We start from the raw sequence: 23,520 nt of genomic DNA on the forward strand, positions 1-23,520 counted from the left end.
AACAAAAGTCACATGAAGGAAAAACAAACAAAAGTAATCCAACCACTTTCGAATAGTTAACTCACATGAATAAATGAAAAAAATGAATAATCAATAAATGTGACCATAGTATTCAAATATAATAATTATTACTGTTGTTCTTGAAGTTATAAAAAAAAACGATATTATAAAATACTTTTATAATAATTTATAATTTAATATATTTATAATTTAAAGTATTTTGGCTTTGAATATAGTTATTGGCAACCTTTAATTTATGTTTTCTTTTTTTTTTATAGAATAAAAAAGTACCACAGAAATAAATTAATCTTAAACATGAAATTAGGTAAACTCAATAATAAATATGTATTCACATAAAATTGTAAGACTTAAGAGCAACTAAATACACGTCTAAAAAATAAAATAGAAATAAAGTACGATTATGTTGTGTTATATCATGAGTGTAGAACATTTAATTTTTTGATGGATTTTTCAGCTTTCAGCTGCCAAATCACACATGTTACAGTTTTAATAATGCGATAAATTTGTGTCTTGTGGTTTTTTAATTGCAATTTAAAAAGGGAGCGTAGTAGTATGCAAATATTTTGAAGATAAATATGCATCCAATTCCAAAAAAGACAACATTTCCACTCTACTGATTAATTGTGCATTCCACTATTTTGTATTTTATTTTACTGCATGCAGCCTTTCTGCAGCTGAGCAGGCAGTTCTATCCAACCACCACTAACGCGGCCTCCCAGAGGAGGTCCTCGGGGAAATCCAGAGCTCAGAGGCGGCGGGCTGTCCCTGCGACCGCCGGGCTTCCTCCGTGCAGCTATAACAGTGAAAACAGGAGACACAATTGTCGCAGTGCCAGGAAAATAGACGCGCGCGCGCGCGCGTGTGTGAGTGCATCCGCGCGCGTGCCATGCTCTCACACACGCCACGCCCCCTCCTGTCGGGAACACCCTGCCGCTGAGGCTGGCTGTCAGACGGCGCTGAGGCGCACGCACGGACCGCGGGCTCCGGGTCTGACTCCGCTTCTCGCCTCCCGCTTTCCTTCGTCCCTCCCCGCCACCAGGTAAGACCGCCGACCCCCCTCCGGGTGGTTCCGCTCCCTGTCTCTCGTTGCGGATCCCCGGGACCGAGACGGTCCACTTCCCATTCAAAGTTAGGCGCGTGTGGAACAGGTGCAATGCAGCAAAAAAAATCCCTCTCTAGTTCCTGCCGCCTTCGCGGAGGAATCACCTGCTCCGATCACCGGAACTTCCGACCGGACCCGCAGTTTTCCGCGGCTCTCCAGAATCATCTCAAGGCAAAAGAGGGAGCACTGAGATGCGGATGTGGCTCCAACTGCAATGCTGACCTTGCCTGTGGATTCTCCAGGATATCCCGGGGATTCTGGGGGATGACCAGCCTTTTCTGTGGAGGTGACAGACAGACAGACAGACAAGGTCCCAGGGATGCAGGCTGTGATGATGACACAACATGCTGACCTCATTTGATTCCTTCACTGCATCAGCTATAGTATTATGAAGCAAAAACGGCCATATGTCAAGTTTTTGCATGTTCTGCCATCAGTAAAAAAAAGAAAAAGTTTAGAAAAGAAGTGCATCTAGTGATAAAAAGAAAAATAGAATAAATATTTCAAAATTTTAGGCAATAATGGTTCAGATCCACACAAATAAAATCCAAAATATATTCCGAAAAGTAGATGCTTCCTCTTTCAAATTCATTCAAATGAATGGTTTGTCCTCCAAGTGAGGCGATGTGCACCATCAATTCTTTTAAGTCATTTAATCGGATTCTGATGCTTTACGTTGGTAAAGTCTTGCATAACAGCGCAGCTGGTTTACGCAATTCCCATAACTCCAATGCCATTCCCACATGTTTAACGCCGGAGCTGTCTGCGGCGACAGCAAAATAAGCCACCCTGCGAACTACTGTAGCTCTTTGACGCGACGAACGTCATTCCAACGGATTGTCATTCTAGTCATTAGAAATAGTGAGAATATATGCACCAATACTCCTTGATTTCTGGTGGATGTTGGGGTCAACGTTGGGCTCCAAAGGTTCGCTTTTAGCAGCTTTAGTGATCTGAACGCAGAAAATGTCCTTTCATCTTCCTCATGGGCTGTAGAGCATTCAGACTGAGCTGGCGTGGCTCCAAAGTGGATACTTAAGCAAAGAAGATGTAATGTGGATGTGTGCCAGACGAAATAGCCGTATGTCAGACTAAATGTTGATTTAATGAGTCACAAAGGTGGTTTTTTTGGGGGGTATAATGGAACCCTCAAAAGCCATGCAGATGTCCTTAATTGTTCTTTTTTTCCATGAACAACAAACAAACAATAATTTGTCATTGTTGTTGTCTAAATGGGTTCATTTTGGCTTCATCTGCTGAGGCCATTTCATCATGACTGCCGTCTCAACTGAGCACACAGGCTGGGGATCTGAGATGGGAGGAGGAAAGAAAAGCAGAGCGATGGCAGGAATCCCCTCGTTTCTCTACAAGCAGGCTGCAGGGTTTATCCAGGGGAACCCTGCATGGGAGGAGCAGTCACGCGGCATTAGGGCTTTGCATCTACCGGACGTGACAAGTGACGGGGGGGGAGTGGGCTTGCATGCGCGTACATGCACACGTATGAACTAATAGGGCAGGCGTATCACCAGCTGCTTCTTATTGTGTCAGATTCGTTGACTTTCATATTAATAGTGGTTAAAATAATTCAAAAGTACTTTATCCGGAACAAAGGAAAAATGAATAATTCAACAGCAAAATTTTGGTTTCTGACAGAAAAAAAAAAACGAATGCAGAAGCTAAAGTTTGCCAGCATAGAAGTCCAAGAATAAAAATAAAGTCAATTAATCTTACATGCTAGCTTTTTGATAGTGTTTTGGGGGAGTGTAAGTATGACAAGGTACAGTTACTGTGAAGAACCGCTACTCTAAAAAGCTTCCAAATCTTACTGAAGTTGTAATAGCATTAAATATAAATATTAAGAAAGACAAAAAACCTTGTTTGACCCATCTGTGACTTCCGTATTGAAGCTTGTTCAAGAGCTAATTAATACCGAAACCAGTCATAGTTCGAATAGCAAACACTAGAGTCTGGTTTCTAAAACTATTTTTCATCTCAGTGGTTAGATTTGATATCCAGGAGGACTTTACTGCGGGGTGCAATTATTTATTGAATGAACAAATTATTTTAGAACAAGTTTCACCAAAGCTGGCGCCATTAACAGCAAAATAACACATGCTCTTTGAACTAGAAGGGACTGCATTTCCAGAAGAAAATGCAGGATTGAATGCTTTATTGCTGAATGACAATGAAACTTAAAGGATAATACTTGGCCAAAAAATAAATATATATTTAAATATAAATGATCAAAGTAAATAAAAACAGAACAATAACAATAAAGATATTTTTGTGAAAAATGCCAGTGCCGGGTATCGAACCAAGGATTTGAAGCATGAAATGTCAAAGCTGGAAAACGCAGAAAGAGCTGAACATTTTAATAGTTGAATAGCTGAAAAATTGTAGAAGGAGTTAAGTGCCAAAAAAATGGCAAACGACTATAATAAAGAAAGAGAAACAGGAAAACAATGGGCTGAAGGATTTATAGCCTTCAACCAATTACCGTAACTTCTCCACTGTGATCAATGTGAATCAACTGATTCAGATTCAGAGAAAAACAGCTTTTCATTCGGCTTTGTGCCCATATGCAACACATTACTAATGCAAAGTATAGCATGGCAACGCAAAGCCGCTTTCCTCCGCAACAGAGTCAGCAGATTTACATTGATTGCAGCACAGAAGCCGTTAACGGCTTCTTTTCAACTGTTTACGCAAATTAACGTAATTTCAGTGATTCTGATGCTAGCCTCTTTATGCTAGTAAAGTGTTGCATCGTGGGGCAAAGCTGCTTTTCTTTCTCTGCGGTTTACGTTGATTGCATAAACACTCTATTAATGTAAAGTGTTGCATGTCAGTACAAAGCTGCTTCCGAAACTGTTGTTATTAATAATAATAATAATTGTGAGCTGCAGCCTAACCGCGCTCGGGAGGCAGTAGTGTTAAGGGTCTTGCCAAAGGCCCCTCACTGGGTGATGTCAATTGCTCGCTATTGATATGGTAATTGACCCAGTACCATTGTTTATCCCCCTCCGGGAATCGAACCCTGGATTCCTGCATGGTAGCCTCTCACCGTACCAACCGAGCTACCCAGCCGTTTAATTACGTTAATTACGTAATTGGTTGAACAGTTACGATAATACAAAGAATATCTACCCTGGAGGTAAAGTTCAGGTGTTAAAGGGTTAAGTAAACGGTAGTTTTTTTCAACAAGAGCTGAAAAGATAACCCATTATTTTTTAAGTTTTTAGTTGTGGACCCAGATGGACAATCCGTGGTAAAGAATCATGCAGGAAAAGAAAAGGGAGCTAAGTTAAAGTACCTAAGGCAGAAAGTCCAATAAAAAGGGGGGATGCAAAAAAATCACGAAAGACAAGGTAGAAAACAATGCTAAATGAATTTTAGAGACCAAAATATAAATTCAAATGATTGGACCCTTCATGCCCCATTTGACAAGCAAGCCCCGCCTGGCCTTGGAGAAATATCTCGCCATCATTCAATCGGACAGGAAACCCATCCACACAGAAACCCTTCACATGTGGGTGGAGGGGGAAAAAACTGAAGTGCAGAAATGTAATTTGGTGGCTGCGTCGAGAGAAATGGATCCGTTGAGAAGAAGGTTGTTGAAAGTGAAATCCAGGAGTCGCCTCTATTCTAGATGAAAGAATGCTCACAACTGTGATGGTGATGATAGACTGAACCACCGTCTAGGAGAATTAGCCTCTTGATCTTTAACATGGAGTGAATGAGCTCACATTTGAAAGTGCTCCCATTTTAAATAAAGTTTTATTTAATTGACAAGCTTGGTTTGCGCACATCATTTCTGTTTTCAGAATGAAGAGAAAGGTAGCACAGCAATAATATTGGCCAAATAATCAATCAAAAATGTTCTCTGTAAATCACATTTTATGCATTAGATGTACAGAAAAGAGTATCAAATGTAAAGAAAAATGTGTTCAAAAATAGTAACTAATTTAATTTGCTTCCCCAAACCTCCTTAAAAGTTAATGTGTGAAGAAATTGACTAAAATAAGAATAGTAGTAGTTGAGACACTTAACCTGACATACAGGATTGGGGCTGTTTTCCCGCCATAACAAGTATATAGAGCATGTTGATGCATCCACAGTATTTGATCTGTGTTCATTTAACTTAGTGGCCTTATGGCAGAGTGTCTGCCCTGAGACGGGATGGTCGTGAGTTCAAATCAATGGTCGAGTCGTACCGAAGACCCTAAAAATGGGACCCAATGACTGTCAGCTTGACACTCAAATATAAGGGGTTGGATTAGGAGGTTAAACCACCAAAAAGTTCCCTATGAGGTTTCACAGCTTCCCCAAGAGATGAGGAAAATGCAGAGAAGACATTTCAAGCACCCAGATGTGTGACAAATATCGGGACTTTAGCTAAGCTTTATTTTGCCTAGTCCAGGTACGTCTGCAATGGACTTGCGACCTTTAGCTGGAAAAGGCTCAAGCTTCCCCGTGATCTCAAAAAGGATTAAGTCGGTTTGGAAAATGCATAAATGGATGGTAGTCTGCTTCACTTCTGTCTGAGCAGGAGTGATCCAACTGGGAACCAGAACTCCATTCACTTGCAGGTGAACCCTGGAGCAGACTCTGATGCACTTCAGTGACAGTGTGGACACGACTTCACCAAAGTCAACCACTATAAATGGGTCAAATTAGCCCCAAAAATCTGAAAAGTTATGATTTTACTAAAGATGGGATGTTATACTGTTTGTAAAGGTGAGGTTGTGCGGAAGACAAGGTTTTTTTTATCTAAATTAAAGGTAAAAAAAAAAAACTAGTGTCACTTTTTCGTCCTTTTGCATTTATTCTTCCTAGCTAGTAGTACTAAGCTATGTCGCCCCCAAATGGGCAGCTGGCGTAACTGCACTACGTTTTCGGGTGGTTAGCCATGCAGAAAACAAAAAAACTGCTGGGAGAGTCAATGAATTAAATATCAACATAAAAATAGGTTGTATGGAAAAAAGTCGTAATAATGATTTTTTCATTTAGCCGTCAATGTTTTTTTTACGTTATACTTCATGCTGACACCATCGTCTTTCATTGTTTTTAAATCATTTTTTTACATGTTTGTCTGTCTTCTTGTCCCCGTTTCCAAAGAATTTGTCAAAATTAGTAAACGAGGGATTTACTTCCTTTTAAAACTTTAAAAACCCCTTTACATAATCAAAGACTGCACCTCACATGAATATTGGATTGAACCACAGAGAGCTGTGATTACTCGGTGGGTTCACTTAGGTCTTGTTTTTATAGGAGAATTCACTTTCCTCACATTCATTCCCACCCACAGTTGCATTAATTTTTCATCAGCCCTTTGTATCAACGATTGGGGAGTCAGGCTCCCGTGACGAGTTGTTCTCCAGCTCATCACCAGGACTCCATCTGGGGGCTTGATGTGGTCGGCTAATCCATGTGTGAACGTGATCATCTCTCATGCTCCCTCAGACGATCATTCACAGTTATAGTCTGATGAATCCCAACAGCGTCATCCTAAAATTGGTCATTTATGACTTTTATGTCATCAGATGACGGACTTGTAAAGTATTTCTTTTTTTTTTTTTTTACAAAAGGGAGTCATAGCAGGATCTCAAAAAACGACGAGCGCATCATCCAACCCATTTTGTACAAGACTCGACCATTCTGGGTAAACATCAGTTCAAAGTGACTCTCTTCAGCTCCTCTGTTGATTTTTTCTGATTAGATTTTAAATTGACAACTCTGTGGTTTTAGGTAGTGACCACATCTAGATTTCCATTCAGTGGTGGGTGAAAGATTTGCTTATTTTTGTACCCAACCTTTTTTATTTTAAATATAAGCATCTGAGCAGTCCACAGAAGTAAAATACAACCAAAGAGAACTGATTAATATAGTCTTGGTAAATTATAAGACGTCTTATTGTTGTCTTGTAGCCTTTTACCCCAACCTGAAGCCTGTTTTCCTCAGTTCCCATCCGCTATAGCAAAGATGGCATCAAACATTTTTTTTTGTGGATAAATGGATGTAGTCCTCACACTTTAGTGAAACCAAGAAATATACAATAAAAATAATACATTTTTGTCTGGAATTTTGAACCCAACATATTTAAAGCCAATAAAGAGGTTTGTCTGATTTGCCCAGATGGATTGCAGCAGCCAATTCTGCCTTTTTCATTGCCGCAGGTGTTGGACCCTCAGCTGCATCAATGGTGGTTTGATTCCTGCTGTTGGCAGGCTCCGTGTGGATGTTTCCTTGGAGTAGACACTTAACCCCTTCCATCCCCTGATACATTCATGTGTGTGTGAGTGTGTATCAGTGTGTATTAGTGCTCCACAGTACTGGGAACCTACAGGCTAATGCGATGTGGAATATTGCTGGCTAGGAAAACGTGTACAAAAGTGTTTAACAGTGAAGCTGTTTATTCCCTTGAATGTATCTATTCAACTTGATGTATTTTTGCTAAATAAATGTAACAGTAGCCTTAATTTTAGCAATATTGGTTCTGTTTCGTATCAGTATTATGCAATATTATAGTACTTATTTGGGTAATACATATTTATTCATCTTTGGCATTTACAGTTCCTTAAAATATTCTGTCCCCATCCAAATTTTCAAAATGTCTTGTTAACATACACATATTTCTTAAACCCCTTTTGCATTTAATCTATATTTAATCAATTCTAAAAGCTGTTTCAGTTAGAACTGTGTCCGCAGTCATGTTGGCAAATTACATTTTCCATCCAGTTCTTAAAGATAAAGGTATTTATTTATTTTTTAATATGTAAGCTCTGTCTTTGGAGCTAAAACAACATGAGTTATAGAGTTAAGCTATAGAGTCAGAGCTTATAGTTGACGCATCCTTCTTATTTGAACTTCCACAGTCCAAGTTCTTTACATAATTTATATAAAAATAAGAACTTTAACGTAGGGTCAAAAACTAGTGCGCTCTCTCACTCTTTAGCTTCACAAAACTAACGCGCATCTGGCTACGTCGTACATCTCAGCCAATAGAACTGCTCGGCTCCTAAGTTGACCCATTCTTTTGCAAATCCAGTAAAAAACGTTGTAGGATGTTTAAATGGCTCTAACAATGAGCATCCATGACAAATGCTGAAAAGACCTATAAAGGTCCAGAGAAATCTCCTCAGGGCCACTTTTTGTCTTAAAATCTGAGCCGAGTGTATTTCACAAGACCAAATCCGCTGTGACATCACAGAGATTTAAATTCATGCAGAAATCCTCCCAAAAAAGCAAATAAATCACTTTGTAACTGATTTTAAGGGAAAATAAATATGATTATTAAATATTTCTTTGGCGTGGAAACTAAAATCTACCTAAATGGTCCTGAAGGTCTATTCCTAATGTCAATTTAGCATTAATAGTTAGGAAAAGTTCAAATGTTTTTCCATTTATTGCATGCAGGTCAGTATCATTTTGTTAATGACGTTTTTTCCTGTAATTGTGAGCAGCGACTGCTTGATTGTTGATCTTTCTTGATATGCATCATCTGGATCACCTGATGATGTTAAGCAGAGCATTTGATAATATTGAAAAAAGAAACTAAAAGAAATTCCAACTATCTCGACTTAATCCTTCAGAGCGTTTCAGTTTTCCCCTCACATGACCCGGATCCTTCCTTCCACTGATGTCACTTCCTTCCAAACAAATAGATTTGATACTTTTCATGCGGTTTGTGACGTCCACACTTGAGACTTGTTCTACTTGAAATGTTTGCTGCTCGACGTGTTTGTCTTAGAGAGCTTCTTTGTTGAAACTGAAGAGTTTCCTCCTCCTGGTTGGAGATGTTATGATGTTTGCTCTCCAAATGTGTTCTCTTGTCAAGTCTGTCCATTATTGAGCTTTTAGTTTTTGTAGAAGCCATGGTGGATTTGATGAAACACCAGCTTTCTTTTCATTTTTACTGATAATTTGAGCCATATTGCCTGTGGTTATAAGGGGAAATCAGAATTGCTTTTTTGTGAGGCTTTATTGAATTACATCCTACTGTTTACTTAAAAGGTGTGACCATTTTGCCTCATTGTGTGAAGGCCAGTATGTGAAACTGAAAATGGTCTTTATGAAGGAACACATTTTCATTCTGAATACACTTAAACGGAACCTGGTCCAGGACCAGGAACCACTCTCGGACCCATCTTTTGAGGAGGTCTTGGTTTGTTTCCAATCAGATTGAGCTTCGGTTTGCTCTGAGTTTCCTCAGTCTGAATAGGCTCCGTGCACGAAGCAGAGCAACTAGACCAAAGTGGCCACAGAAGCCGGGCATTAGGGGATGTAAACAGAGTAAGAAGGTGGCCTCGGGAACCTGGGTTCGTCCTCAGCCCGTGTCTCGGTGTCCGGCGCCCGGTGGCTGGCGCCCGGTGGCCCCCATGGCTGCCGCCTGGTACGGCCGAGCGCGCCTGTCCTGTGGCCTGGATCCTGAAACAGGACTACGGTGAAGTGGCCAACAGACACAATTAAACTAAATTGAAACAATTTAATCATCTAAAAAGAAATAAAACATTTTTGTTAAAGTTTTCAAAGACTTCATCTTTGATTAAGACAAGAGAAAAACTAGTAAAACTTCAACATTTTTGTGTAGAAAACATAAAAATAATGTCACTTTTTGTGTAAAATATATCAAATATATTGTGATCATATACACTGACCAAAAAATAAATGCAACACTTTTGTTATTCCTCCCATTTTTTATGGTATGAACTCATAGATGTGAAAAATTTTCCACATACACAAAATAACCAGTTCTCTGAAATATTGTTCACAAATCTGTCTAAATCTGTGATATCTGTGATAGTTTCAGAATGGCCTTTTCTTGTGGCCAGTCTAAGGCACACCTGTGCAATAGTCATGCTGTCTAATCAGCATCTTGATATGGCACACCTGTGAGGTGGGATGGATTGTCTTGGCCAAGGAGAAGTGCTCACTATCACAGATTTAGACAGATTTGTGAACAATATTTCAGAGAACTGGTTATTTTGTGTATGTAGAAAATGTTTCACATCTTTGTGTTCATATCATAAAAAATGGGAGCAATAACAAAAGTGTTGCGTTTATATTTTTGGTCAGTGTAATTGTTCCAAGATTACAGTTGCCTTTACACTAACATTAAAAAAAATATTTTCAAAAAAGAATGTATTTGTTTTTTTTTGTGAGGTTGCATAAAATTGCATGTTAATAAACTGGAGGTAAAAACAACTACCAGGGTAAAATTTCAAATAATTTAGTTGAAAATTATTACGGAAAACTCTTATTACAACTTTTAGAAAAAAACAGCTGCAATTTCCAGCTTTTTCTGCCACAATTATCACAAAAATGCACGTGAGATTGCAGAGGGACTGAACATCAATACAGATCAATACAGTTTCTCCTTTTTTCAGTTTTGGATGCTGGTGTGCTGCAGGATTTTTGTCAAGGATAAAGTGTGCCTTGGCTCAAAAAAGGTAGAAAAACACTGTTCTAAAGAACACAAAGACAGAGTAATAGCTGTTTATTTGGGATTTTGGCTTTTTGGGACCAGCGGGTACTTCCTGTTTGGAACGTGGGGGGAGGGGGGGGGGTTGTTTACTCCAGTTCTTATTTTATTGTTAATGATACAGACATTCAAAAGTGGTCATAAAATAGAAATTTTAAATAAGTGAACCATCCTGACAAGGAGTGCAAGGCTTAAGACTTCCATTATTCTTGCCCTCGTAATTCCTGGCCAATGACTGAAGAGATCTTCAGTCAGGTGGTTTGGTTTAAAGGCTTTGGCTCAAAACAGAAATGTCCGGATAAAGGTAGTCTGAATACAGACCAAACGCAAGGTTCAGGACTCAATCCGGACCAAATTAAGTTGACTTAGTTAAGACCAACAGACTGTTTCAGTCTGATTTACACCCTTAACTTGTCATATGCAGCCTGCCCTTAGGAAAGAATGTGCATGAACCTTTTCCTACAGATTTGCCCATTTTTCACCTGGAGACAGCCTGTGTCCACCTGTAAGGGCATTTGTCACTAAGGGATTAACATATTCATTGATGTGTTGTGGAGGGTCCATCTCCTCAGACCCTCAACTCTTCATCCTATAAAGCATATTTTTGTGTGTGTGTCAAAAAAGGAGACAACATAAAGCAAATTAAAAACAAAACACACATTTTTGTCCACTCAGCTGTGGGCTTCACTTGCGTGAGTAAATCCGCTGCATTTCTCTGAGGGCACGTATTCAGATGACTGACTTCACTCCATTAGTGTGTGGCTCCTTGAAAAGATGAAGTGCAGCTGGAACAGAGGGCTGTGAGACATTCAGCCATGTTAGTGAAAGGAGAGGGAGCTGTGGAAAACCTGCAGGTCTTTTTATTAGGCGACAGGAAGGTAGCAAGCGGGATAAAAAACTGGCATTTCATAAAGTGCTTTATGAAAGAACTAAACACACAACTAAAGCCATTTAGCTGCACGTCATGAAAGATTGATGATGCACTTTTTAATGGGTTTACATCAGCCTTTCGTCTTGCAGCCCTGAATTTAAAGCCGGCGACTGTTCTATCCTGTTTTATAAGTTCAGATTGTTCTGCAAAGGTTTGTTTTCCAGCTAACACACTTCCACCACTTGAACCATCTTCACAGCTTAGGTAACGCCTCCAAAGTAAGTGGCGCCAAATATGTGTGGCTAACGGCAGACTAAGGCTTCGAATCTGGGCTTCTGTTCTTGGCAGAAAGGGGGAAAAAACCCGCCTGTTGCTCTCATGGTCGTCCTCCCTGCTGCCGGCCGGCCGGCGCAGAACCCTCGGCCTCTTAGTAATTAATCAAATAAACACATAAACAGGCTGGTTTACTGCAGAGCTGAATGCAAATGAAGGGAATCATTTATTTTGAATTGAGTTTGAGGTATGTGTTACTTTGAGAAACTGCTAAAAAGTGTTTATTTCCCACAGGTTCCTGTCTGTGACTTTTGAATGCAAAAGTCAAAGATACAAATGTTTAAAACAAAAACAAAAAAGCCTTAAAGACCATATTTTTTCATGCTCTGTGCTTTTATTCAGCTTGAATTTGCTTCAAACTTGAATTTTTGAGGTGCATCTTAAAATCAGCTGAACTAATAGCAGCCGATTAGCTGGATCAGGTGATTTCAGATTCCAGACGGATCATACCATTGAGGGCAGGGGTCCCTGGAAACCCAGCAGGGCAGCAGCTGCTTCAGACAGCAGCAAGAAACCTTTTTAAAAAATTCAATAATTTCATTTTCTGGTTAGGTTTCATGGATGAACAGATTTTCCCTGTTTCATGTGTCCCACTGTCCGATATGTCCTATTGTATCGTTCTCTTGGTTGTACATTTTTCTTGAAATTGTGCAGGTCCTAATTAGTAGGGAGTAAAAAAAACACATCATGCTCAACAGTCAGCTTTTTTTGTCCCTTCCCGATCCTATTTTCCAAAAGGTGATCATCCTCTTCACAGGAACTGGAACGTTTCTTGCCCAACAAAGCTCAGTACCGACATATTTAGTATTTGACTGTGGTTTGGCTTCATGTCGGCTTTGTTATGGCCACAACGGTTGATGAGAAAAGGAAGTGGAGCAAAGTGAAATAGCCAGATTGCAGCAGAGCCGTGAATAAGACTGTGGATCCGATTCTATTCACGGATCAAGATATACGATTCTTATTATGTCTGAAATCATATTTTTACTGGATGTATGAAAATTAAGATGATATATATTTGATCACCATCATTTATACCTTTATTAGAACAGAAGATTTGAATCAAGAAAACATAATTGATAAAAATAGAAAGATTTTTAAAGAAAAAATCCATAACTTTAAACAAAGTCATAATAAAACGTTCTTCTGACAACTTCCTGGTTGACTTCAGCAGTAAACCAAACATAAACTGGATTTTGGATTTGTAGGTTGTGACCATTTTACTTTTATAAACGGCGTTTTTATCGTCAGAACACTGCGGATTTATAAATATTCTTCATTCAATGTTCTTATATATTAAGCTTTTACTTAAGGAAATTGGCAATGCCAAATTTGCTGTTTAAAAAAAAAAGTGAGTATGGTGGTCGAGTAAATCGTTTTTTTTTTAGTAGTTAGGGAGTAGTGAGGGAATTCGGAAGTAGCCGTAGATTCGGAGATCCCCCAAAAAATGGCGAAAGCTCTTATATAGTGTTCCGAACAGTGAGTAGTGAAGGAATTCGGAAGCAACCTAGACCTAGAACTTGTTTGTAACACGTTATCCACGTTAAAAACGTTAGACGAGTTTACGTTTTAACAATAACTCCCATCCTCGTAAAAACAAAAAGAAATAAAGATAAAAAAAGGACTAATACAGAAACAAGTGTGTCAAAAAACGCAGTCTGACGCCACTACAAGTTAGCCAAGTGACCTTATAGTGCAGAGTACAATCAAAAAGGTTTTCTCTAAACTAGCTGTACTTTACTTTATTTTTATGGAGTCTGAAACTCTACCACTCAGCTCACTGTGGCTCTTTGGCCTTTTTTAATTAACATTAGCCTTCTTTAAGAGTTCAAAAATGCCTTTTCCTTTTAATGAGCTGTAAAAATCCCACCAACAACAAAGTAAAGGAGGTGAAGGCTGCAGAGTGGGAGGTACAGGAAAGATGAAAGAAGAGGCTTTGCTTTTTTTGGGACAGACACTGCAGGTTGTGTTTCTTATTTTCTGCTTCATTGATCCCAGCTTGGAGGTGTGGAGGAGCGAGGTAGGTCATTACTGGAAGAAGCTCCTCTGAGAGCTGTAATGTTTCTGCAGGAGTGACGCACGGGCGTCATGGCTGTAAGGGCAGCTCTTTTATTTATTTGTTTGTCAAAGCCCAAAGGAGACGTGCGTGCTGAAAAATGGCTCTTCAAATCACCGATATTGAAAACCTTTTTCTTCCCATAAAGATGTTCATGAGTTGTTTGTTCAGTTTAGTGGATAATAATTTGAATTTTTCAAGTGATGCAGCTGACCTAATCTCAGACCAACTACGATTATCTTTTGATCTATTTTCAAAGCGTTCCCAGTGGTCTTTTAATGATGATCACATAGGTTAAATGTTCTGTATCACTTCTTTAAAACAAACGTTTGCTTCATCATCTGGACAGAAACAAGCGGTAAGAGGGGAATTTTCTCTCTGAACTGATGCTTTATTTAACCTGTCGTGACCATCAGCATAGATATCGCTTTCCTTTGCCGCTGCAATCAAGGTCCGTGCCGGCTCAGCGGCGCGTTGTCACACTGTAATGTGACACCATGTAACAAATAGTCTACTTTTTGTGAAAAAAGTGATCCAAACCGAAGAAATAGCAAGAATAAAGTTCTAAAACTGGTTGAATATTTATTTATTTTGTAAGTGACCGTGGTATAAGCGGGTTAATGGCCTTAAAAGTGTGCATAATCAGAATTAACGCACTCGGACGGTTGCTTCCGTGAAGTGCGTTAATTCTGATAATGCACACTTCAACAGCCATTAACCCTCACGTATGTCGTTTTTACCAAAATTTTAAAAAAAAAAGTTGTTTTTTTGGACATAGTTTCTGCAGAGCGGCAGGAAATCATTAGAAATTCACCTCTGAGTTGTGGGTGGGAACGTTGGCGCAGAGCAACCCCATCCCGGCTTCACTTACCCGTTAAGCTTTTTCTTAAACAGCACTTTTTTTTTAATCTTCTCCTGATTTAAAACAATTTACATAAATAAATACTCAGAAATGCTATTTTGAGCTTATATATTTATCATCATCATAAAAATCCGAAAAATGCCACGAGAACATGTTAAAAACGCCAAAAAGGCATTTATTATTGGAGTGAAACTTAAAAGATGCTGGTATATTTAGTGTCTTCAAAGCCCTTTAAAGCTGATGTATTTGATCTGGGTACAACACATAATAGTATTTGGTTTAATATAATTATTTAGAGGTTTTTTTATTTAATTTACTCTCTGGACATCGTAAATACATTGTTTTAGAATATTTTAGCATTTCTTTCTTCCCTGTTAAAATTACTTTAGTCTTTTCAAGTTTTGTTTAGTCAATAAAAAATGTAAACTTTTATTACAGGCAATGAAGCCAAACATTTCAGTGTGAAGCATCTAGCTGGAAAAAAAAACAACTTTTAATGCAACCTTTCATGTATTCATGTTCTTCATATATTGAGGGGAATAACTGAGACGGATTACAGAGGTTTATTTTATTGATTGCTAAGCAGTCACACTTAAAAGCTGCTTAGACAGAGATGGAGATGATGTAAATAGATGTGTGTGCGCGTTTATTAAAGAACCCCCCCCCCACACACACATGCACACACACACCATGCAATCATGACACAAGCATGAATCTGAGTTTTGGTACAGGAAACTTAGATCATCAAAAGACAGAGAGCAGAGGCTGCCAGAAAGTGTGTGATGTTTTTCACGAGTCCCTCTCCTTTCAGGTAAAAACATTTTTCTAAGCTGCTTTGAATGTGAGAGGAGAAAGCAGATGGAAACTCCTGTGCTGTCAAATACCAAGCTATCTTAACTTCCAGCAAAGTCTTTGGAGTCCCGATCTTATCAGAACTTGCAGGGAAACCTGTTAAAGAGCCAATTAAGAAATTCAATCTCACAGAGTTTTCGGCAACATAATCGCAGGCAAAAGGGGCAAAATCTGAGGAGGCCTGACAGCTGCTGTCACGCCAGGCGTCAGGCTCCACGGCACTCATATCGCTGCTTAAATGCTGCCTCATTAACTCAAACCCAAAGTAATTAAAGTTCGGCCTGTGATTGATGTGCTCCCCATCAGGAGTCACTGGAGGAAGAGGTGGAGTGAATTTATCCTGACAGCTGATTGGCAGAGACACGAGCAGAGCGCCTGGCCGGCCTTCAGACTGAAAAGAGAGGATCATTAGAGCGGCGCAGACATGCTGCTTGCCCCGAGGCGGGCAGTGTGTGCTGTGTGTTTGGGCGCATGCGTGTGTGTGAGTCTGTCACAACGCAGGCAAAGCGAGATGCTCAGAGAAGTTGAGGCTTAATTCAGGGTCAGGGATACTTTCCAGTCAAATAAACCTGTCGTGTTTTTTAAGAGGAGGAATCGGTGATTTGTCCAGCCTCTCCTGTCTGTCTGCCCAAGCGTGCCAGACTGCAGAATGTATCTCTCTGCAAAGGCAACAGCAACCTATTGATTTCACCTCGCTGTGAACACAGATCCACATTTGATGGCAGGAAGCAAACACGCTGGGAGACTCACAGCTGAGAAAATGGGAGGCGTTTCATGGGCTTCATTTCATCTGAGGAGGGATGAGAGCTGGAACCTGCTCTAAATACGACACCTTTCAGAGTCGTCTCGGCAGACACTGTGGATTGTCCTCACTGCCCCTAAAAGTTGGAAAAAAAAGCTCTCCAATTCATTCCTAGCAGCTTTATGCTTCATCTTATTCAGCTGCTTAAAAGTCAGATAGATTTGATGCCTGTTAAGTCTAGATCTCTCACCACAGTAACACTTCTTTTCACATCTTCTTCTTGACTGCATTAAACTTTAACTATTCCTTCTTTAGTTTTAAAATAACAGCACTTTCTTTTTTTACTGGCAAATTACAGTAGTTATATTTGAATAACACATATGCAGAAGTGTTCCATTTGCATAAATCCAGAAAAAAAATTTAAGGCAATTTTCTGATCATCTCTTATTTTGCCAAACATGATGATTAAAGTCCAATTTATTGTTTTCCACTGAACCTGCTGCTCTAAATCATGCAGGAATCTCGTCAATATTTCACAGAACACAGCATACAGCTGCTGAGTTATCAGATATGTTGAGCATTAAGTGCTAACAGCTGATAAAAGAAGGCTGTTGGAATATTTTGGCCATCTTTGGACAAAGATGATTTTTTTTTAAAACTCTGCTGATTTGCTTATTGATGCAAATATTCATCAAAACATTTTTTGCTCCAAACTTTCCTTAATTTAGTATCTATTTGAAAGCGAATACACAAGTGAAATAATCAAAATACCATCTTTGATCGCAGCTTAAATTCATGAATTCAACAACCTATAATTCACAGCCACTGATTGAATGTCGCACGGATGATGTTGTGTTTTTAAACTTAAGCTGCTTTCGTAAAGAAAATGTGTTTAATTCATGATTTACTGAAACACGTTACTGTTTTTTTTCCTATAGACTGTGCGAAAACCACCAAAATAAAGGTTTTGCATCATTTACCGTTTATGTAACTCCTATTGAAGTATCTGTACTAATTGAATGATCTGTTCAATAATAAAGTGTTGGAAGTGAATATTAGCTGAAACCATAGAGGACAAAATTAGGATTATACTTTTTTCACGTGTGGAAAATTAAAATGATCTTAATTCAAAGCTCATATAAAGACTATGACAATGTCTGAATTCAGTCCCTAACCTCTAATTACTAATCAAGGGCCCTGGACTTTAAAAGCAATTCGGACACCATGCACCCTACTTTTTTTTTTTAATGGCAAATATGTCGCCACCAATTATATGAGGTGAAAATCTAATCAATACGAGCATTTTACGGTGATTATTTATAATTCCACTGTGTTTTGATTATGAAAACGTACATAGAAAAAGCATACATTTAACCCATTTTTTTACTTAAAAATTGTTCAAACACAATGCATTGTGGGCTGTTTGTGGTATATTTGCAAGTGCAGTGAGGGTTGATTTTTCGCAGAGACTGCTGGGAAATTTCTAGGGCACCGGAAAGGGCAAAGGATTTAGAGGAATGCTCAGAGATCCGTACATGGAGCCAAATACCGCTTTGGGGTTGTTGTTCGTAGGGAATCAACATCACAATAGACCTCAAAAAAGTGGATTTTGCATGATAAAGGTCTGTTGATGCAATGCTTATATACTGCAGGGGCTAAATGTTAAAACATGTTAACAGGGGGTAGAATAGATTAAGTTAGCTGGTTATAAATGACCCACGCTAACATAAGCACTAATCTTTTAGGAATCTTTTATTTTATTTGGAGGTGAAATCAAATCGCATCATACTAATATATGATGGTGGGAAATAAGAGGAAATTGTGACTAAAGGGGATCTGCAGGTGAAGCTCAGGAAGATCCATTATTTACTAAAGAAGTAAAACATCAGTATAGTAAATTCTCTGTTTGCAGTGCAGCTGAGACGTATGGTGACACTGACCTCAGCTGATAATCACTGAACGAATAAAACTCTGTGCCGTCTGTCTGAAGACGATCTGTGTCGCTTCATGGTGTTCAGAAATACATTCGGACTTTCATCATCCCTGCTGACTGATGTCAGTGTTGCCTTAATGATTCAGCTTCCTGTGAATCACCACGGGGGGATTGAGGGGCTGGAAATGAAAGCAAACAGTGCAATCTGCCATTTTTTACCACGAGGACAGCTATCCACACACAGAAAGCTGCTCATCAAATACAGCTGCACCCGTGTTTGTGCCAAAATGCAACTATCCTTCGGCAGAGACTTTCATCTTGTTCAAAATGTAATGGAATAACAATATAGAAAATGCATGCAAACCAGAGCGTTTAGTTTATCAGTTTAGACACAGAAGGGTGAGTATTTCACAAACTGCATCCTTCCTTTAATCAGGAAAACCCTGGCTTAACCACAACACTGCCATGCTTCCAAATCCACTTGCAAACAATCAGAACCGGATGTTTCAGGTTTTTTTTTTTACACTTCCAGGTATTGTTTTTTGGTGCTCAAAACAGGGAACCAACCGCAGAGGAAATTAACCCTCATAAAGGAAAAGGACTATGGAAGAGCCTCAGAAGTTATTCATTCCTCTGTATTTCCAGGTTTTTGTTGTCCAGATTGTCTCAAATATTTTTACTTTTGAAACATTTTTTGTGCTGTCCTTAGCCATATTCAATAGATTAGATTTTTATTTATTTATTTTATTTTCAATAGCACCAGTTGATTTTGGTGGAGACTAAATGGGCAAGGAAAAATAGAAACGCGTGAGATCAAAAAATTAAAAAAGAAAAAAAGAGAGAATGTCAAACTCAAATAATTTCTAGTGAGGATCTTTTGTTCGAAATGCGGACAAATGGGGCCAAACTGGAACACATTTGGAGGAGTGGAAGCGTGAGCAGCTGTTTAAAAGTCAAGGTTATAAAACACGACAAACACCAGTTTACACCTGTTACATGTTTACTGATCATGTTAGCGACTTCTACAGCCGGGAACCATGAAAATCACAACAGTTACCTTAACAGGTTTTTAAAGGGTCAGGTCCAAAAAACAGGATGTGCAAATAGTTGCAGTTTGAATTTAACAAAAGGTCTGGAGATCTGCAATTAAATCTGCATAAATGTGCACATGCACATGATAAAGCGTAGTTTTACAATCAATAGCTGAAGAAGCTGTTGTAGAAGCTTTGTCAACATTTGCTATGTACTCTGGGGATTTATGCCGAGTGTCGTGTTATTCGGCAACACTTGGGTTTTTCTGTTACATGAATGGATAACAAAACACAAAGAAAACAGAAGCTGTGCCTGTTGAGGATTGTGTAAAATATTTAAAAAGCAGCAGAACAGTCAAACGAGCCCTGCAGCACAGTTTGTTAATTAAGTACGTGGAGTTTTTTTATTGACCATTTTCATTTAATTTTCCACGTTTATTTTATTTTTTTCCATTTGCATTTGAAATTTACCATTTTAGGAACAGTTTTTACTCCTAGAACCAGATCTGTCCAAAATGTTTTTTACTAGTCACGTACAGCGCGTGGAGCCAAAAGGCCTTTTTAAAGGTTCAAATAGTCGACACGGATTTTGATGTTGCGGTTTCATGAGTTATTTCCTTGCGAGCATAATTCACTGTGACAAATATCTCAATAAAATAGCTGGTTGCTGCTTTATCTCAGGAGCAATACCGAAAAATAATATTGCCTGAGGGCAAAATCAACATTATAAAGAAAAGATGAACACTGTAAACAGACTTTAATCATCTCTCCTCCACTGTCGTGGAAAGCCGTTCTCATTCAGGAGGAAATGGAACGCTTGCTTGTTTGTTTCCTTTAGCTACAGCACTCATATTTTCCATAATGAAGAGAACAATCACGCTGTTCATTATTATGAAAACAGAGCTTTGTTAGAGGGGGGGGAAAGCGCCAGTAAAGCCGGATTTGACTGCTGAGGCAACACGTGTTTGCGGGATCAGGTCTTTGTGAGCTGTCTTAGGCGGGGAAACTTCAAAATTTGACCAAAAAAAAAAAAACGTAGCCGGGATTATTTTTTAAGGACCTAAAAAAGCTGCTTCTGTCAAAATCTGGATCCTGTTATATTGAAGTAGTACATGACGGGCAAATTCTCAACAAAGGTGAGGCTCTACAAGAATAACTGTAAGGTAGGTAGCCAGTCTAAAACCCTCACAGTGGAACCTAGAAGACCATTTCAGGGTTGAGTCCATATTCTTCCTACGGAAAGGAACTCCACACCAATTGAGACACATCTTTTGGTGGAGGCAGTGTGATAGTATAGGTCACAATCTGCTTTTTATGGAAATAAATGAGGTTTGTCATTATTGGAGGCTACATAAATGTATACTGAAATGAAATCTGCGACTCCATATTTCTACTAAATAGGGTCAAAAGTTACCCTTCAAGATCCACAATGATTCCCCCCTCTGGATGGGAATTTGTCAGAGATTACCTCCAACACAGCAACAACAAAAAATGGAGACTAAATTGCCTTCATTTCGTTGTAGCCAGAAGTAACCAGGTCCCACATGCAATCAATCCATGCAACAAATGCTGGATAAAGAGTGAAATGCACATCCTCTTAACCCCCCCCCCCCCTGTTGAGAACTGAGCTGGCAGTGGGAGTCATGCTTCATTGTTCTAACTGCTTCATACCTTTGAGTCTCCACAGTGTCAGGCTTCTGCTTATTCTGATGCTCCAATTCCACGCTTGTTCTATGACTATCACAGAGTTTCTAAGGAGCTCGTGGTGCTACTGTCAAACCAATCTCTTAGAAGCATCTAGTTACCCTATTTGCTCTCTATTGCCAACTCTGCATCCTTTCTGAGAGCTATTCCAGGTTCCAAAAGTTCTACTTAGACATTTTGTTCTGTAGAAAATATAATTTTATCGGCATCTCTTTCCACACTTTCTTCTGAAGTCTCACAGCTTCGCCACCCGCAGGAAACACCACAGCTGGTAAAAGGCCACGCGCACACACATGTCCGTGGTACACCAACAACTAATCATCGTCTATTCTCAGCTTACAGAGTGTGAGTTGTGATTGCGTTGAAAGAAATCTAAAAGTAGAAAAGCGGTGAGTCGTTGCACTTTCCTGTGAGCAACATGATCAGCTTGGAACTGAACAAGGAGTGTGTGTCCTCAAACTTCTGCAGCCTCCACACTTGTGTTTACTCAGGGCAGATTGAGCAGTGGTGAGAATGTGAGCTATGTGTGCTCAGGGTGTGCTGCGTCAGGACGCCACTCCCACACCAAAACACACACACACACACACACACACACACACACACACACACACACACGTACACTCACAGGGCCCAGTCACTGTTGTCTAATTGCAGCTCAAACATGCATTGGGTTCATTTTATTTACATTTTTGACCGAGTCTCAGTCATGTCTGTCACGAGTCTCAGAATAATCACGAAGGCTTCCTGGAAAACCTGTGTTAGTCAAAGATTGTCAAAAACCATGGGAACACTTTACGTTTAGGGTAACAAACGTGGGAGTATTGACATTTCAAGGAATTAAACATTGCAACATTGTGCAAAATGAAGTAAAATGCTAATTTGAGGTTTTGGGGAATTATTTTAGCTAATAGTTGCTACGGTATCCTTTAGCCATCCATAACACGTTGATGCATGGCAGCACATCTGTGACTGGTTTTGGTCCAGGGAAAGCTGCAGCTCTTGTAATGTGCTCACGACCTCACTCCGCTTTGGTTGGCTGATGCCAAACTCCAAGTTTGTAATGGAGGCACGTCAGGTGGGAGAGAGTTTGGATCATGCCAGTGGATGTATGGATTTGAGATGCCCCTGTGACACTTCCATTCTGTGAAAAAGGCTTGTAAAAACCCACTCTGAACATATCTTGATCTATTGTAAAAAGTGTTTCCCGTGGTCCTTTAATTATGATTAGGACGTTCTTAGCCCAAAACCTGAGCTGTTTTCTAGGACATAGTTTCTGTAGAGCGGCAGGAGTTCATGAGGATTTTGCCTCTATGGTGCGGGGGCGGAGCAACCCCACCCCCCTTCCCCTCCATTTTACTGAAGGCTTGGAGCCTATTTGTGAAAATGTGAAACAGCTTTTTTCGTCTGCTCAGGAATCACAACAATTTGAATAAAGAAATACTCAGAAATGCAAATTTGAGATTAATTTTGTTTACATATGTCCTCCATCATCAGAAAAATGCCACAAGAACATGTTAAAAACATAATTCCCATCAGAGTGGATCTTTAAGAAACCTAAAAGGGTCACTGAAGAACTTTGTTCTGCTGTGAACACGCCTTGTCTAGCCCTTCTTCCCTAACTATTCTGCTCTTCGCAAAGATAATCTCTTCCTGCAGAACCTTTCTTATCTTTCTTCTCTCCCTCTGCTGCTTCCCTCCTTTATTATTTCAGCAGACCTCTCTAACGATTTTATCATTGATGCCGAATGATGTAGCGAGTGTTTGAGCTAACCAACCAGCTTTTACTCTGAAAGGCTGTGTGTTAACCTCAATAACACTCTGCCATGAAAGAACCCTGAGATTCACGCTTGTTCATTGGCTGTGTTATAAATCCATCGTGTTCCTCCAGCTGGAATGTCCCTAAGATTTTTACCAATATAAAATCATAACATTTAAAAAAAAAAAACTTTGACTTTCATTTTTTTCTTTTGTTTTTGTGAAGCTACACTTGAAAAACTAAGAAAATTAAATGACCTTTTGAAACAGGAAAAATAAGAAGGTTTTTCAGTATCAACATACTCTTAGTTTAAGAAAACATGTCTTAGTGACTAGAAAGATTTTTCTTAGAATAAGAATTTTTAATAAGACCATTTTTCTTACCCTACTGAAAGATTTTGAAGCAACATTTTTAATAATTGTACTTATTTCAAGGGGGCCTGATTTAGAAGTGTATTTTGAATCCCCAAAATATGTAAATGTTACCTGAGGTATTGACAAATTATTGGATTTTTACTATAAATGTGAATAACTGTTAAACTTTTCTAGTCTTTGACCCAATCTTTCCATGCGGGTCCAATTTTATAGCGGTAGCAGTTTTTCCAAAAACATAAAGGAGATTGGTCTCTTTATTTTATTGTGTAGTTGTATCAACACAGTAAAGGCTTTTCCAAACTTTGGTCTATGTTCATCTTTAAACATTCAGAGAGATTGCATTTTGTGCTCACCGAAGTGTGTCAGAGTCTGCCATATTTTCACATTTATGTACATTTATCTGAC

At 39.2% G+C, this 23,520-nt stretch overlaps 1 protein-coding gene across 6 annotated transcripts in view; it reads left to right on the forward strand.

Moving 5' to 3' along the window:
- The first annotated feature begins 768 nt into the window (after positions 1 to 768).
- The window catches only part of sytl5 (synaptotagmin-like 5), a 43,610-nt gene continuing 20,858 nt past the window's right edge, over positions 769 to 23,520 (forward strand). For 3 of the 6 annotated variants that reach the window (XM_020713321.3, XM_004081515.5, XM_078939111.1), the window contains exon 1: positions 769 to 1,060. The gene's annotated coding sequence lies outside the window, so the exon portion shown is untranslated. The remainder of the gene's footprint in view (positions 1,061 to 23,520) is intronic. The other 3 variants (XM_020713320.3, XM_020713319.3, XM_078939110.1) reach the window with 3 other exon arrangements.

The sequence above is a fragment of the Oryzias latipes genome, chromosome 21, assembly GCF_053564925.1.
Source record: "Oryzias latipes strain Hd-rR chromosome 21, Olatipes_Hd-rR_3.1".
NCBI lineage: Eukaryota > Metazoa > Chordata > Actinopteri > Beloniformes > Adrianichthyidae > Oryzias > Oryzias latipes.